Source organism: Terrapene carolina, unplaced genomic scaffold (assembly GCF_002925995.2).
Source record: "Terrapene carolina triunguis isolate 2854851 unplaced genomic scaffold, T_m_triunguis-2.0 Scaffold131, whole genome shotgun sequence".
Lineage (NCBI taxonomy): Eukaryota > Metazoa > Chordata > Testudines > Emydidae > Terrapene > Terrapene triunguis.
In genome coordinates, this window is record NW_020664482.1 from 36127292 (window position 1) to 36143569 (window position 16278).

Below are 16278 nucleotides of genomic sequence, written 5' to 3' on the forward strand. Positions count from 1 at the left end.
TGCTTGCAGACTATTGCTGGACAGTGACAAGAGATGCTCCATTTAATGAATAAAAGAGAGAAGCCAAGAAGAGCCGAGTAGACACTGAATAGGACTAAACTATGTACAGAATAGTTTTTTGCCTTTTGTTTCATAATAAATTTTATTTATATAACCCTTTTGCTGATGTTTAAAGTGTTACATAAACAGGAGTGGTGAAATATTATCATGTAAAGCAACCATAAACACATGAAAAGACCTAGGTTTACAATTTATGATTAAAACTCTACTATCTACACAATATACATAGACCTAAAATGTAAAAACTTAAATATCTTAGAAACAGTAGCCAATCAGTTGTTTTAATTGTCATATTTGAATTCAGCACATCAAAATACATAATAAATAGCACATTTTATCTCTGAAGCAGACGACTTCTCAAAAATTGTAGACCAGTGTATTTAGAAGTAATGCACACTGAAAAACATAATCCCAACTATACCTATAAAATGACGGGGTCTAAATTAGCTGTTATCACTCAAGAAAGAGATCTTGGAGTCATTGTGGATAGTTCTCTGAAAACATCCACTCAATGTGCAGCGGCAGTCAAAAAAGCGAACAGAATGTTGGGAAGCATTAAGAAAGGGATAGAGAAGATGACAGAAAAATATCATTTTGCCTCTATATAAACCCATGGTACTCCCACATCTTGAATACTGCATGCAGATGTGGTTGCCCCATCTCAAAGAAGATATATTGGAATTGGAAAAGGTTCAGAGAAGGGCAACAAAAATGATTAGGGGTATGGAACAGCTTCTGTATGAGGAGCGATTAATAAGACTGGGACTTTTCAGTTTGGAAAAGAGGCTAAGGGGGGATATGATAGAGCTCTATAAAATCATGACTGGTGTGGAGAAAGTAAATAAGGAAGTGTTATTTACTTCTTTTCGTAACACAAGAACTAGGGGTCACCAAATGAAATTAATAGGCAGCAGGTTTAAAACAAACAAAAGGAAATATTTTTTCGACACAGCACACAGTCAACCTGTGGAACTCCTGGCCAGAGGATGTTGTGAAGGCCAGGAGTATAACAGGGTTCAAAAAAGAACTAGATAAGTTCATGGAGGATAGTCAATGGCTATTAGCTAGGATGGGCAGGAATTTGTGTCCCTAGCCTGTGTTTGCCAGAAGCTGGGAGTGGGTGACAGGGGATGGATCACTTGATGATTACCTGTTCTGTTCATTCCTTCTGGAGCACCTGGCATTGGCCACTGTCAGAAGACAGGATACAGGGGTAGATGGACCTTTGGTCTGACCCAGTATGGCCGTTCTTATGTCTGGCTGTTTCGCTACTTAAAATGCTTTCTTTACCCGCAGAAAGAAAAGGATTTTTTCTCTTTGCATTTCTGTCATAAAACAATTGGTGTGTCATGTTGCATTACGTCACATTGCATAATGAAATGCAAACTGACATACTTTATCCTTAAGGTATTTGAACATATCATGTCAAACTGGAAGAAAGAATGCACTCTCTCTTTCTCTGGGTAGTGGCTGTTTTTTATTCTTGTTTTAATTTCTCTGTAATCTCTATTTAAAAAAATGTAGTAAAGGACAAGAAGCCAGCTCTCGTACCTAAACTCAATGTCCATTCTAACCACTATTCTTTTCTTAAGCAAACTAAGAAAGAAGGGAGCCACGAGAGTGGGAGAAAACCCCACCAGATGAGCAAGGTCGCTTTAAAATAAAAATAAAAATCACTTCCCGGGCTTGAATGCCTGAGGAAAAAAGTAATTAAAGTCAATGGAGAATTTAGAAGTGCGAAAATATAGGGCAACAAGAAATCATAATAAAACTAGTCTCTGGGAAGCCAGAGGGGTCTAATGCCACTCATCATCAATTTGTGGGATGGGATGTGTCAAGGATTAAAAATAAAAGAGTTTTTCAGAAAATACAAGCCAGACTTGGGCTTTGTACAAGGAGGAAATCAGGGATCTAAGTGGTGTTTTGGTGTCATGGCATTCAGGGCCACCCCTCGGCATTTTGTTGCCATAGGCGAATTACAGTTTGTGTACCCCTGCCCTCTGTCCTTCTACCTTATCCACTTTACATTTTTATTGCTCATTTAACTTAACATTTTGGCATTTACATTTCTATCTAGCAACATTTTTTTGGTCTTTGGAAAAGTTATTTTCCAAAATGTTGCTGTCCCCTTGAGTCTGACATCCTGGGTAGTTGCATGTCTAGAAGGTAAGGTTGACCTTGGTAAGTATGAACTGTCAGAGACTTATTTATCTAAAGAGTCATTTAGCTTGGTAATGACAAAGGGCTTCAGGTGAACTTTGTAAATTGAAAATCTCTATATTCCTATGGGTCACAAATCCAAAAGCAACACTGGGGTGATTTGTTTTTTGAAAAGCATCACAGTGATTTGAAGTGATTAAAAATCTTCAGCGTAGTGGCTTATATTTAGTGGTAATTCAAACTTTTGCTATTAGTACCTCACTTTCAGAAGCACTGAAATTGACTCACTGTGGGTTTTAAAAATCCCCTTCACTCCGCAGCAGACTTAGATTTATTCTCTGCGTTATTTTTTTTGAGTTACAGTTTCCAAGTTACAGTACATTTCTTAATAGTCTTGTGAATAGGTTACTTGATAGATATGAACCTATTTATTCACTCTTTACTAACAGCCTGAGTGACTTCCTCTAGTTGTTGCAAAATCTGACACGAGTATTCCATAAACCTTCACTGCCCAGAAGGTTAAAACATGTTCTCATGCCCATTGTCAGTGCCCTTGTGCACTCATGTCTTGTTTTTGTTAGTCTGCCAGCCATTCTAGCATATTTGGGGGGGGGGTATTAAACTAGTCGGCACTTATTCCTTTCTTTGTCTGTCCATGTCTAGATTACTTTCCCCTGCGATTTGTGTTAGTCTTTATTGAATGACTAAAATGCATGCACATTAGGCAAGCCAGACAGAATATATTTTAATTCTGTTAGTTTTCTTTTGGGAAACCATGTACTGCCCTTACTCGGTTCTGCACATACCTAGAAGGTGCCAATGCAGCAACTTTCAGAAGCATTACATTTACTTCAAAATGGGTATTTATTTTAAAGAAAACCTTTCACTTCACTTTCACCTTTCACTTCAGATAGTATAACATTCAGACTATCATAGAAATCCTTACTTCTTTGCCAGTGTTAGATTGTCCTGTATAGCATATTTCCTACTTGCTAACTCAGTCTAATTTTCATCTCTTGCTGGTTATTAAAAGCCAGACAGAAGATCGTGTGATACATTTATTAGTTCTTTGTAATCCTGTATGCAAAGTACTATATTGTATAACATTTGTTAAACATTATAAATTTGGGTTCCAAAATGTTCTATCCCTTTATTTTACTTTCAATCTCTTCCCCTTTGTGGGGTCCAGTATGTTGTCACTCCCCTGCTTTACTCCAGCATCTTTTCCAGTTCCTCAAATTCAAAGTTGACTTGTGCTGGGATATGTATTGTAGGGTGCCTGAATTGTCATGGAGGTTATTGCTGCTCTTCCTACAAGGGACTCTAAATGCAGACATACTTACACAGTCCTTGTCCCTGCCCGGAAATCTGGCATGTCCTCCTGTGAGACAAATGTGTTGGGATTTGGATCTTTTCTCTAATAATAATTTAGTTGGGTGATTAAGTGTTAGAGTTGCACAAGAGTCAACCCAGATTTCTCTCTCACTTATTGCCTTCCCAACTTCCTTCGTTGTTTGTTTTGACATTTCTTTTACACATTTTCTGTTTCCTTTTCTTACAGCAGTATGGTACATCTAAAGCTATACACGTTGTTGCTACTCCCACCATATCCCTTTACTTAACAGAATACTTATTTGTGTTTCACACTAAATGGTTTTATTTTCACCTTCTAGTTACAACAAGTCTGAAACATTCTGCAGGAAAAGGCACATCAGGAAATATGGACTTAGCTATAACAGCTATATTTGAAATTGTAATAAACACTCAGAGCTATTATTGAGTTTCAAAAATGTATGTGTGTGGAAGTAATATTTAACATTCTTCTCTTAGTGAGATCTTTTGTTGGTTTTCTGAAACAATAGTAGAAAGTCTGCTTTGCGTTGCTTTTAGATCAGTTAGATGAAAGTAATTTTCTTCAAAAAGTTTAACGCACTTCCATGCTTGGTTGGTGTGGAACTATGGTTCAATAGTTATACAACTTCTCCCACTGTCCTATTTTCTTCTCACTTTTTTAAACTTATGGTAATTTACAAGCAGAAGAGAAACTCCTATTAAGGCCATTGTGAGAAGATAAAACCACCAGTACAGGATTAAGGGCTACTTGCCTGACACATGATTCATTAGGGGATTTATTCATTCAAAATCCTTCTTGAATTGTGGACATTAGAACTGGACACAGTATTCCAGAATGGTCGCACCAGTGCTAAATACACAGCTAAAATAATCGCTCTACTTATTGAAAGTTTAACTGACCTATAGAATTCTATCTTCCATATAGGATACATTTTAAAAAAATCCTTATTAGAAGATGATCCTTTTCAAATTCTATAAGTGTCTAGAATAATTTCTATATAAATCTAGAGGTCTCATCCCTATTAAATTCTATAGGTCTTTTCCTTATGAGAAGCTTCATTTTAGGATGCTTTTCTTCTTTTAGGATACTTAATTTAAGGGAGACATTGGGAAATTCTAAACCATTAGAGGAATGTGGATCCTTTGTTGCATCTATACTACTATGCTTCGGATAACTGGGAGCCCCCTCCAGGTTTCCAGCACAGGCTTTTTTTTTTGCCTCCCAGTTTTGTCAACTGAGTTGGGACTGAGGGTCTCTTAGCATTGCTCTGCTGGCTTCAGGGAAACAGCACCCTCTGTAGGCCCCATCAGAAGTTCCCCTTGTTGGCAAGCACTAACACTTTTCAGAGAGTTCTACAAGACTGCAGGCTGGTTCTCATGCCCCAACTGCTCTTTGAAAAATCATATCCTTAATATATAATATAGAGCAGGGGTCGGCAACCTTTCAGGAGTGGTGTGCCGAGTCTTCATTTATTCACTCTAATATAAGGTTTCGCGTGCCAGTAATACATTTTAACGTTTTTAGAAGGTCTCTTTCTATAAGTCTATAATATATAACTAAACTATTGTTGTATGTAAAGTAAATAAGGTTTATGAAATGTTTAAGAAGCTTCATTTAAAATTAAATTAAAACGCAGAGCCCGCGGGACCGGTGGCCAGGACCTGGGCAGTGTGAGTGCCACTGAAAATCAGCTCGCGTGCCGCCTTCGGCACCCGTGCCATAGGTTGCCTACCCCTATAGAGCTATACAAGCTATGTATTTTTTTCCTATACGAATATAGATTGCAATTTGTTTTGGCTTGGCCCTTCAAGCTATTTCATTTCAATGTATACAAAAGTATTAATCAGCCCATATTCTAGGCATCTTTCCAGTATTTGAAACATACTCTTATCAAGTGGGTAACTGAAGTTTCTGACTAGATACCTCAAAGGGCTTCCACTAACCATGCCTACCTAGGAGAAAAGATTATGTCCTACAGTTACAGGCCTGGGAAAACAGAGCTCATGTTCTATTCCCACATCAACCAATGACTTGTTTACTAGCCATGGTCAGGATCCTTTTCTTCTGTGTCTTTTTACTAATTAGAATATGAAGATAATACTTTGCTGTCTCCAAGAGGTATGGAGAAGCTTGATTTGGTTTGTAAAAATGCTTTTGATATTCTCTAATGAGAGGCACTAAAGTAGTTCAAAGTTTGATTCCTACCTAACTCTCATGCTCTAGCAACACCGGGGATATATCCACATTCATTTTACTACAGCATTACAAGCTTCACTGCCAGCAAAGAAGCCATAATTCAAACTAAAGAAAATATAATTTATTCTGTTGTTTGAGTACTGTCTAGTTATACTTACAGATTTCATTCGACAATAGGATAAACAGAGTGAGCTATAACACTTGAACCACCAAGCTGGCCTGACTATATCAACAAGTTACTCAACTATGTCATTTTAATTTTTACTACACATTTTGTTTTATATATTGTATATCTCGCTTGTATCTGATGTCCCCACCCCAATGCTATAGGCTTAAGTTCTGTAAAAAAAGCTCAAGTGTAAAAAAAATAAAAAAAAAAACCCCACAAAGCAACAAATATTGCATAGTGAAAGAGGGAAAAATCTCAAGAAGGTTGCTGGAGCTACTTTTGACTCCATTTCTCAGAGGCGGTTAAGGCTTATCAGTCAAACAAACATCAGAGGTACTGCTGCTAATACATCTGCTGGGAATCTTTCCAGTGTCAGAACAGTTCACACCATAAAAAATAAACCTACACACCTTCTAAAGTATGGATTAGCACTAGTGCAGGCTGCAAATGTGTGAAACAAGTAATTGGATAGAAAAACCCAAGGGCTACAACTTCCTTCTCGTCTGAACAAAATGGTGAGACCAGGACTGTGATAAGAAGAAGAGAACTTGCAGCAGGTGCATGTAGAGACTAAATGTTATGATACCATCTGCACTCATCTAATTCTAGGCACATCGTTGCAGAGAACCATAGAAAAATCAGACAGCAGCTTTGACTGTGAGATATAAATTGAGAGTATTGGCTCTGCTCAAAAGCAGCAATTGGGGATTAGTGATAATGGACCATTTTCTAGCATCAAGCCTGGGCCCCCTACCAAAATCTGGTGTTTCCTGGCCAATAGAAAATCAAAACATCTGCATGCCAGCGACGTACAGCTGTTTATTGTTTGCTGATCCATGCTGCAGAATATGCCACATGCGATAAAGCAATTGCTGGATATGGAGAGCTTAAAAAACATGAAACTAGAGTCATCTCGGCTTGATAAACAAAGAGAAGAGTAACTAACAAACACTCTTCAATTCTGTAAGCCAGTATTCTGAATGAGTCAATGTGCTCATTAAGTTTAGGGATGCAGCATGGAATGCACACAGCCTGTATGACTGTAGTGTTTTTCCAAAGTGTAATGATCATGATAGAACAGCAATTACTGGAGACCCAATACCACTAGGAGAAACTATGACCACTGCTACCTGTTTTTGCACCTTCCAGCTCTTGAAGTTTGGTGTTTTATTTATACTTGAATAGTTTAATGGTCCTCCTAAATCTACATGGCAGCCACTTAGGCCTGGAAAGTTAACTAATAATTGGAACAATTTGCCAAGAGTTGTGGTGGATTCTCTATCACTGGACATTTTAAAATCAAGATTGGGTATTTTTATAAAAGATATGCTCTAGTTCAAGCACAGCTATGACTTGAAGCGGGAATTAATACAGCGTAGTTTTATGTCCTGTGTTATGCAGGAGGTCAGACAAGACAATCACAAAAGTCCCTCTTGGCCTTAAAATCTATGAATCAAAGAGATGGTAGCAGTTGTCTTTGCTTTGACAACCCTCTAGGGAAATGGGTCTGACATAGGGTCTCTCATATCCAGACATTCAATCGAGCCACAATGCCCCTAGTGTAGAGAATATATTAATAGGTGAAGTCATCCTTCAAAGAAGGGTCAGCACTAGAGGACATTCAGACCCCTGCTTTGCTCAAGAATAGGAATGTCTCACTGTATTCAAATGAAGACCTTTATTGATCTAAGGATATGGTAGATAGCACAATTGGCACTTTACATCAATGTAGACATAACAGGCCCTATTCTGAGTTCTAGCCAAGGTGCGCTTGGCACAGTACCCTAATACCAATTATCAAAGACCAATATGACTGTGGGACTCATTTATGCCCCTCAGCCTCAATCGTCCCAAACCAGTAGCTCATATAGTAGCGCTCTCTCTCTCTCTCTCTCTCTCTCTCTCTCTCACACACACACACACAGCGCCTGGTTCCTTCATTTTTCCTCTATATATTCATCCTCTCTGGGCAGATGTGGAAGACATCACCTTGTAGGAGGAAAGGGCTTCAGGCAGGATTTGGGGCATTAACCAATACCCAGATACAGGGCTTTTAAGGGCAGAAGGAACCATTAGGTCATCTATTTTGATGTCCTGGGTATCACAGGCCATATAATTTCACCCAGTTGAGCTCAATAGCTTGTGTTTGGCTAAAGTGCATTTTCCAGAAAAGCATCCAGACATCAAGAGGTAGAGACTCCACCACTTAGCTTGGTAGTTTGCTCCAAAGCTCACTGTTAAGAATGTGTGCCTTATTATGAAAAGAAAGGGTGAAACAATGCTGAGACTGTGACTGGTGGAAGGGAGGATAACAAATGGCAGAGATGGGTTGGGGGACATGATAGCTTGGGGAACCTGTCTATATACCACTTATGAATTCTGATTAATTTTATTAACTCTATGCTTAACTCTAACTCTGAGTGTGCATTGTTTCAGGGGCCATGTCACAAATCGTGCCCCATCTGGAAGCAGCTAAAGGACAACCAAAGAAGACATTAACATGGAATGACTTTGTTTAGTGGGAAAATGAATATGCTTAAGAGATTGGCCAAGCTAAAGGAAGATGGTTATCCAAGGTTGTTTGCAGGTGGCAGGGGAGAGGGAATGTGGGGCTTGGAGAAATGGAAGTTCATCAGAAAAGGAGAGCAGAGAAATCAGCATTAGAAGCTGCTGTTAAAAAGACGCATGCTCTCTGAGCTAGAGGAACCATTTCACTACTGGACCTGAACAAGCCAGAGAGATCTTATTGCAGGGGCAGGGAGAGAAAACCTGAAGGCTGAGTAAGAGGAGAGAGTCTTGGGACCGTGAAATCACTGACCAACACTCCAAAGAGCTTTTGGAGTAGCAAGGATGTAGGAGCGAGGTAGCATGCAGGTTTTGTTATTTTTGCATGGATCCACAATTGTCTAGGTTTTCTGTGTGAATGACGTGTGTACTGTGTGATTAATAAGTTATTTTGAGAAGTCTCTGAGTTCTTTACGGTAAGTATAGTGTGTCCCCAAAGGATAACACTGTAAATTGCAGTATCTAGGAGAGTGGAAAGGGTGTGTCTAAGTTACTGGGGAGAGGGGGGGAGGGGAAGAGTTCATCCCTGGTTTTGGGGCCCAAGGCAGCTAGACTGTGGGGTCCCACTTCTGAGAAAGGGTACTAGACAGGGAGTCTGTATCCCAGGAGCCTGCGAGACCAGAGATGATGGCTGGATGCTGTTCGGACTGTTTAGAACCACACAGCATCCAGTGGGGGCAGCTTGACCACATCTATGATGTGTGGAATGGGGGAGAATAATTACAATGGCAGTCACTGAAGAAAGGTGAGAATGTGAATGCACTGGTTTTGGGTGAGGGGAGCTGTGTGTTAGAGAGGCAGGGGAGGGGACATCTTCAGCAGTTCTGGTAAGAGAAGAAGATGGAGAAGAAGAGTGTGTTGTTGGAGAACATAATTGGCTGGGGGAAGAGTCATGTTTTCTTCTCTGTGGAAGAGGAAGAGGGGGAGAGAGAGAGAGATTTTACCAGGAGCCGGTGGAGCTTTTCATAAGTGCGGCTAGAGGGCTGAGAAAAGTGTTGCCTAATCAGCCAGCTGAGAGGAAGTGGTTGGAGATGGACGGAATGGCAGTACCTTCCCATAGCAAGGGGCCTGTGGCCTAAAAAACAGAGGATCTGCACTGGTGAGCAGGAAGTGAATATTTCTGATGTGGACTGTAGGGATGGTGCGTGTGCGCTAATCTCTAGATTTGCACATATTTAGTAAGGCCTGGTCTACACCTGGGGAGGGGGGAGGGGAAATCAATCTAAGTTACGCAACTTCAGCTATGTGAACAACATTGCTGAAGTCAACATACTTAGATCTACTTACCACGGTGTCTTCACCATGGTAAGTCGACGGCTGATGCTCCCCTGTCGACTCCACCTGTGCCTCTCACTCTGGTGGAGTCGATGGGAGAGCACTCGGCTAGACTAGACACCATAAATCAACACCCATTGCCCATCAATCCAGTCAGTAATGTAGACAAGCCCTAAGTGTCCCTGTAAGGGAAAGCAGTCTGTTGCCCACCAAGAGTTGTCTCTAGGGTTTTCCGTGCCCTAAGCAAAAGAGTGAAGTGTCCTCCTTCTGATAATCTAAAGCCACTAAATGTTTTGCTGCTGTAGACAATTGCTTGTGTAGTCATCCCTATCCAGCACTAGATGCTCATGCCTATTTGTTTGGAAGCAGGTTGACCACAGAACCCCTATTGCTAGCTCATTCATGGATGTGTGTGTGACCAGCAAACTTGAGTGTTACTTAAATCATCTTCCAATCAAATGATCAGAACATTCTGAAAGAGTTTTACAGAAGACCAGTAAATTGCTGCTATTTTATTTTTAACAACATTTTGTTATGGACGAGCCCACAAATTTTCCTTTGTTACAGTCACAAATACAAGAGACAAGAAGAACTAATCAAAAAGAGGAATTCTTTTTTATATAATTCATCAAGCAAGAGATAACATTAAATAAACTAATCCAAAAATAAATCATATGGCACAAAACCATTTGAATTTTATTCTAGTAAAATAAATCACTTATTTCTATGTTAGAAATGTTTAACTTAATGTTAGAAAAAATACTATTTTCAGTATACAAGTGACACAGAGGAGGAGTAAATATACACAGACACACCGTACTAGATTCACAAAGGGTACCTCAGTGTAACTTTTAGGTGCATGCTGCCTAACTTGGGGTTGTGAATTCCACTAGGCACCCACGGTCTCTAGACAACTCATGGGGAGAGTTAGATGCCGAAAGATGGGATTCACAGAAGCCTGCATGGTGAGAGGGGAATCACCTAAGCTAGTCAGTTGGAAATGCAGCTGAGAGGGAAGTGACCTAAGCACTACCCCTCAAAGGAAGCTAGGTGCCTAACTCTGGACTAGAGGCAGATCCCAATCTATGCTCAAGATTCACAGGTATGAATCCTCTCCTGAACTTGGGCACTGAAGCCAGGTCAGCCCTTTCTCAAGAAAAACAAAAAACAAAGGGGAGGTATTGCTTCTCCCATTTTTGGTTCAAATCCCTCTGCTGCCCACTTTTTAGCAGGGACTTCCCATGTAAGTAGCCTAGCCATGGCATTATGGAGTAATTCTCTCTCAGAACCAATGATTATAGAAGTATTTGCTATGAAGTGAAAAAGTTTTGGCAGGAGAGTGAGAGAGCCATCCTAAAATACCCTTGCATAGCCCAGTGGTTAGGGCACAACCCTAACAGGTGGAAGACCTGGCTTCAACTCCTTGCTTTGCATCAGATAGAGAGAAGGGATTTGAACCTTGTCTCTCACATTCTGAGTGAATGCTCTAATCCAGCGGTTCTCAAACTGTGGGTCGGGACCCCAAAGTGGGGTCGCCCGGGCTGGCGTTAGACTTTCTGGGGCCCAAGGATGAAGCCCAAGCCTGAACCCCACTGTCTGGCAGGGCCAAAGGGGGGACAGAAGGGCCATTTGGCCTGGGCATCAAGCTCAAAGGGGGCCTCAGATTTAGACACTTGTTAATTTTTTGGCATTTGATAAGTTTTGCAACTTGTTTTTATGAGTATCCCTATCGGACCAAAATGTGATACACGCTCTCAGCTTAGAGCTACAAATTTAAGCAAATAAGAGATGTGATTTGGTAAAAGATATAATTCTTTTGTTAACTGATATAGATTTAGTCATATTAAAGAGTTAAAAATGTTCATAAATACTAATAAAAATATATCGGTTCTGATGGCACAAGATTAGACCGTGATGAACGTGTCCTCTCAGATCAGCTGATTATATAAACAAATCACTACTAGTGGCTGGTGCTGGATCAAATGCATGTTGAAAGGGAGAGAATTGTTACATTTTAGTGTCTTTATAGTTTTACGTCTAGTTGACTAAGGAATTATTGATGTGTGAGAATTCCTCATTATTACCTTCATATGGTAGCTAAAAGAGGTGACTGGTTGGTTGATTGAGCCCTAACTTGGCCATCACCATAGGCTTTAGTAGTCTATAGGCCCAGATTCAAGGTGAAAATTTGTGAAGAAAATCTTGTACAGTGAGTTTTGTGAGGACACGTTTGAAATTTTTGGGCATTATTCCTCTGTCTGTATCTGTGTCTGTGTTTACTATATATCATCACTTTGTCTTCAGCTCAGTCTGTTATATTATACCTTGCGTGCTTGAGTTTTGATTCAGTGATAAGGATAATAACCTGTCTGACTGATTCATTTTGTTTTCTTAATTAGTATCCCTTCATTTTAAGTCTTTTCAGCATTTGTGTACCATTCAGCATTTGTGTACCTGTTTACAGTAGAAGATTTCAAGAGTAGATAAGCTACTTATTTACAGCAGAATATTTCAAGTGTGGATAGGCTACATATTGACCAGATAGATCACTATGAAGGGGAGATTTGAAAGTGGTGCAAGCAAGAGACGGCGAAAACACCTGAGTGAAGCAGCAGCTAAGAGCTCAAAGCCAATAACTTCATTTCTCAAACCACTGGAAAAAACACCTTACCCAACAAACAATGCTACAGATAATGAAATCTCCGGAACTGCAACAGGTGATATTTCAATGCCAATACCTGAACATGAGGACAGTAGTCAAGAAGGAGATGTGCCAACAGTAACAAATGCAGCAGAAGATCCTGTGTACGATCAAGAAACTCAACAGCAACAGGAAGATGTAGATCTTACACAGCAAGAGCAATTCATGAGTACTACAGGTTTGACTGTGACGGACATTGGAATTATTGACAAGAGCAATGCTGCCCAAATGCAATCTTTTCTTCAAATTAGTTGTTTTGAAATTCCAAGTAACATTCCATGAGATGCTGATAATCATACTTTCCCTACTTGTCTGCTGACAAAAAACTCTTCCAAATGGTGAGACCTGCACAAGAGACTGGTTATGCTCGAGTATGGAAAAACAATCTCTATACTGTGCACCCTGCTTCATTTTGAACAAAAGTGCTGCAAATGCATCAGTTCTCTCTGATCAATCAGGATGGAGCATCAATGGAGGTTGTAGGAAGTTGAAAGACTGAATACCATCACATGAGAGTTCAGCGTCACACAAAGAAATCTATGTTGCATGGAAATTAGCCATCTTGACTGTCATCCTTTTTCTTTCTGAGTGGGAATTGGCTTTCTTTGGTTCCAGTCATCTGAGTTCTCCACCAATTCCAGTCAATCATTAACTCTATTGGGGATCGTGCAAATGGAAACTTTCTAGGCATAGTTGAGCTCCTCAGCAAATATGACCCACTTTTATCAGAGCATGTTAAACGTATTCAAGACTCGCAAGGGTCAAAAGCGCATGCAAGTCCATTATCTTGCCACACGCATACAAAACGAGTTTATTGAGATATGTGGGTCATTGGTACAAACAACAATTCTTGATGAGATTTGAAATGCCAAGTATTTTTCAATCATTGTTGATGCCATTCCAGATTGTTCTCACAAGGAACAGACTACTATGGTTATTCGATATGTTAAGATTGTAGACAGCTCAAAATTTTCAACTGAAGAAAGGTTTTTTTTGTTTGATAATTTCATGAGAAAAACTGGAAAAGAAATTGCTGCTTGAGTACTAGCAATTCTAGAAGGTTTTAAGTTAGATTTTCAAGTCTGCATTGGTCAAGCTTATGACAGTGGATCTAATATGGCTGGGAAGTACAAAGGTGTACAAGCAGTTCTGCTTGAGCATAATTCAAACTGTATTTTCTCCAGTTGTGGAAACCACACGCTAAATCTTGTAGGTGTTGAGTGTGCTGAATCATGCAAGGTGGCAATTACTTGCTTTGGAACTGTTCAGCAAATGTACAATCTCTTCAGTAGCAGTCCACAAAGGTGGGAAATTCTGGAGCAATATCTTCCTGTTTCACTGCATGGGATGTCCAAAACTAGATGGTCTGCATGGATTGATGGTGTTCAACCAGTTGCACAGCCATTTAAAGCCTTTCTCACTGAATTTGAATTCAGTGAGAAAGGCTTTAAATGAGCTTGAATCTCTCAATCTCACTGCACAGGATCGAACTGAACTTCAGTCTATTCAGAAGAACATGTCCAAATTTGAATGCATTCTGATGTCATCTTTGTGGATGAAGCTACTTACAATGATCCACCAAACTAATCTGGTAATTGAAGCACGCAATTCTACACTTGGGGTACGTCTTCACTACCCGCTGTATAGGCGGGTAGCAATAGATTTATCCGGGATAGATATATTGTGTCTCGTTAAGATGCGATATATTGATCCCCGAATGCGCTCACCGTTGACTCCGGAACTCCACCAGAGCGAGCGGCGGTAGCGCAGTCGATCCCGTGCCATGTGGACCCCAGGTAATTCGATCTAAGATACTTTGACTTCAGCTACGCTATTCGCGTAGCTGAAGTTGCGTATCTTAGATTGATTACCCCCCCCCCCCCAGTGTAGACCAGCCCTTGATGTCAAGAGGGATAACATTGGAAGTCTTATCAACGACATTCAACAGATTTGTGAACAATGGGATGCGATCCTGACTGAGTCCAAATTAGTATCACAGAATATTGGCATTTCATCTGAGTTCTTCACCAATTGCAACTTACCTACTGAATCTGATGCCGAGCAGCATTATAAGGTCAATGTCTTCCTTGTCATCATTAACTCTATTCAATCAGGTCTTACACATTGATTTGAGTCACTGCAACTAATTTGTACCCTTTTGGGGTTTCTTTGGCAGTTCAACAGACTGAGTAATGAAGATCTACTTTCTGCAGCTGAACAATTTCAGCAACAGTACAACAAAGAAATCTCAAAAGATCTCAGTGATGAGGTCATCTTCCTCAAACGAATGTATTCCACAAACTTTAAATTGGATTGCAAGCCAAAGGAATTGCATCAAGAAATACTCGAACTTGTACTCTGTGCGGTGTTTCCTAATATCACAATTGCTTTGAGTATTTTTGTCAGTTTGCCTGCATCAGTGGCTTTAGGTGAACACACCTTCAAAGTGTTGAAGCAGGTAAAGAACTATGACCGTTCAACTATGGGATAAGAGCGTTTGAATGGGCTCGCCATGCTTAATATCAACTGTGACACTGCACAAAAGCTAGATTTTTCCTTAATAATTAGTGCATTGATTTGCACAGAAAAAGGCTAGAAAAGCATTTGTTAAATAAAAAAAATATTCAAATTATGTCTCACTCTTTTTTTTGGTGCCTTATTTCGTTTTCACGTGTCATCATTTTTTAATGTTATTATGGCTAGGGGCCTCAAAAGCTGGAAGTGGCCTGGGCCTCTCTGGACCTCTGAAAGGGACTGCTGCCTGGGGCTGAAGCCTAAGGGCTTCAGCCCTGGGTGGAGGGGCTCAGGCTTCAGCTTCAGCCCTGGCAGTGGGGCTCAGGTTAGAGGCCCCCTGCCTGGAGCTGAAGCCCTTGGGCTTCGGCTTTGGCCCCCGCACCTACGACGGTGGGGCTCGAGCTTTGGCTCCCCCACCCGGGGCGGCGAGGCTCAGGCTTCGTTACCCCCTCCTGGGGTCATGTAGTAATTTTTTTCTCAGACGGGGGTCGCGGTGCAATGAAGTTTCAGAACTGCTGATCTAATCACTGGACTATCGGGGGGAAGGGGCAGGCCTGATCCAATAGGTGGCTTCTCAGCATGCCTATCAGATCAGGCCAAGCAGGCAAGATAGTCAGGGAAATGTCTATTTTGTAAATTCTGATGGAGGTGGTAAAGCTTCCCATAGAAATGGGAAAAAATCATTGCATTTTTCATACCTCATTCTTGGAAACAGCTGAATTGTTTTTGCTAAAAACTTTCTAAAAATATTTCAGCCTGAGAAAAACACCTGGCATGGAAATTTCACCCCAAAGCATTAAAATTTGGCAAAGTTACAACTCACTGTAAACAGGGACATATAACAGAAAGTGTCAGGCAACCTTAACTATAGGCATCAATAGTAAGTAATATTGCAGTGGTGCCCAGAAGCCCCTATAAGGAATGAGTTCTCCTATTTTGAGATACTGTACAAACACACAGGGAGATGTAGAGATCCAAACCTAAGTCAATCACAGTAAGTTTTATGTTGAGAACTACCAAACAGCTGCAATGCAATTAATGTTGTGTTGTGCATTTCATAGGTTCAGAACTACCATGTTGCAGTGATCTCAGAGAGTGTGCTGTTTTAAATACTGACCATATAGGCAGCCATAACTTAAGCATTAGAGTTATGGAAAACGTGAAACCTCTCAGCCAAGTGTTGCTGTTAATCTAGTACTACTATGATTTTGCTTTTTGGGAGTTGATCCTGTAACATGTAAATTATTGATATTATAGTAGTGCTTAGAGGGCAAGGCTCCATTG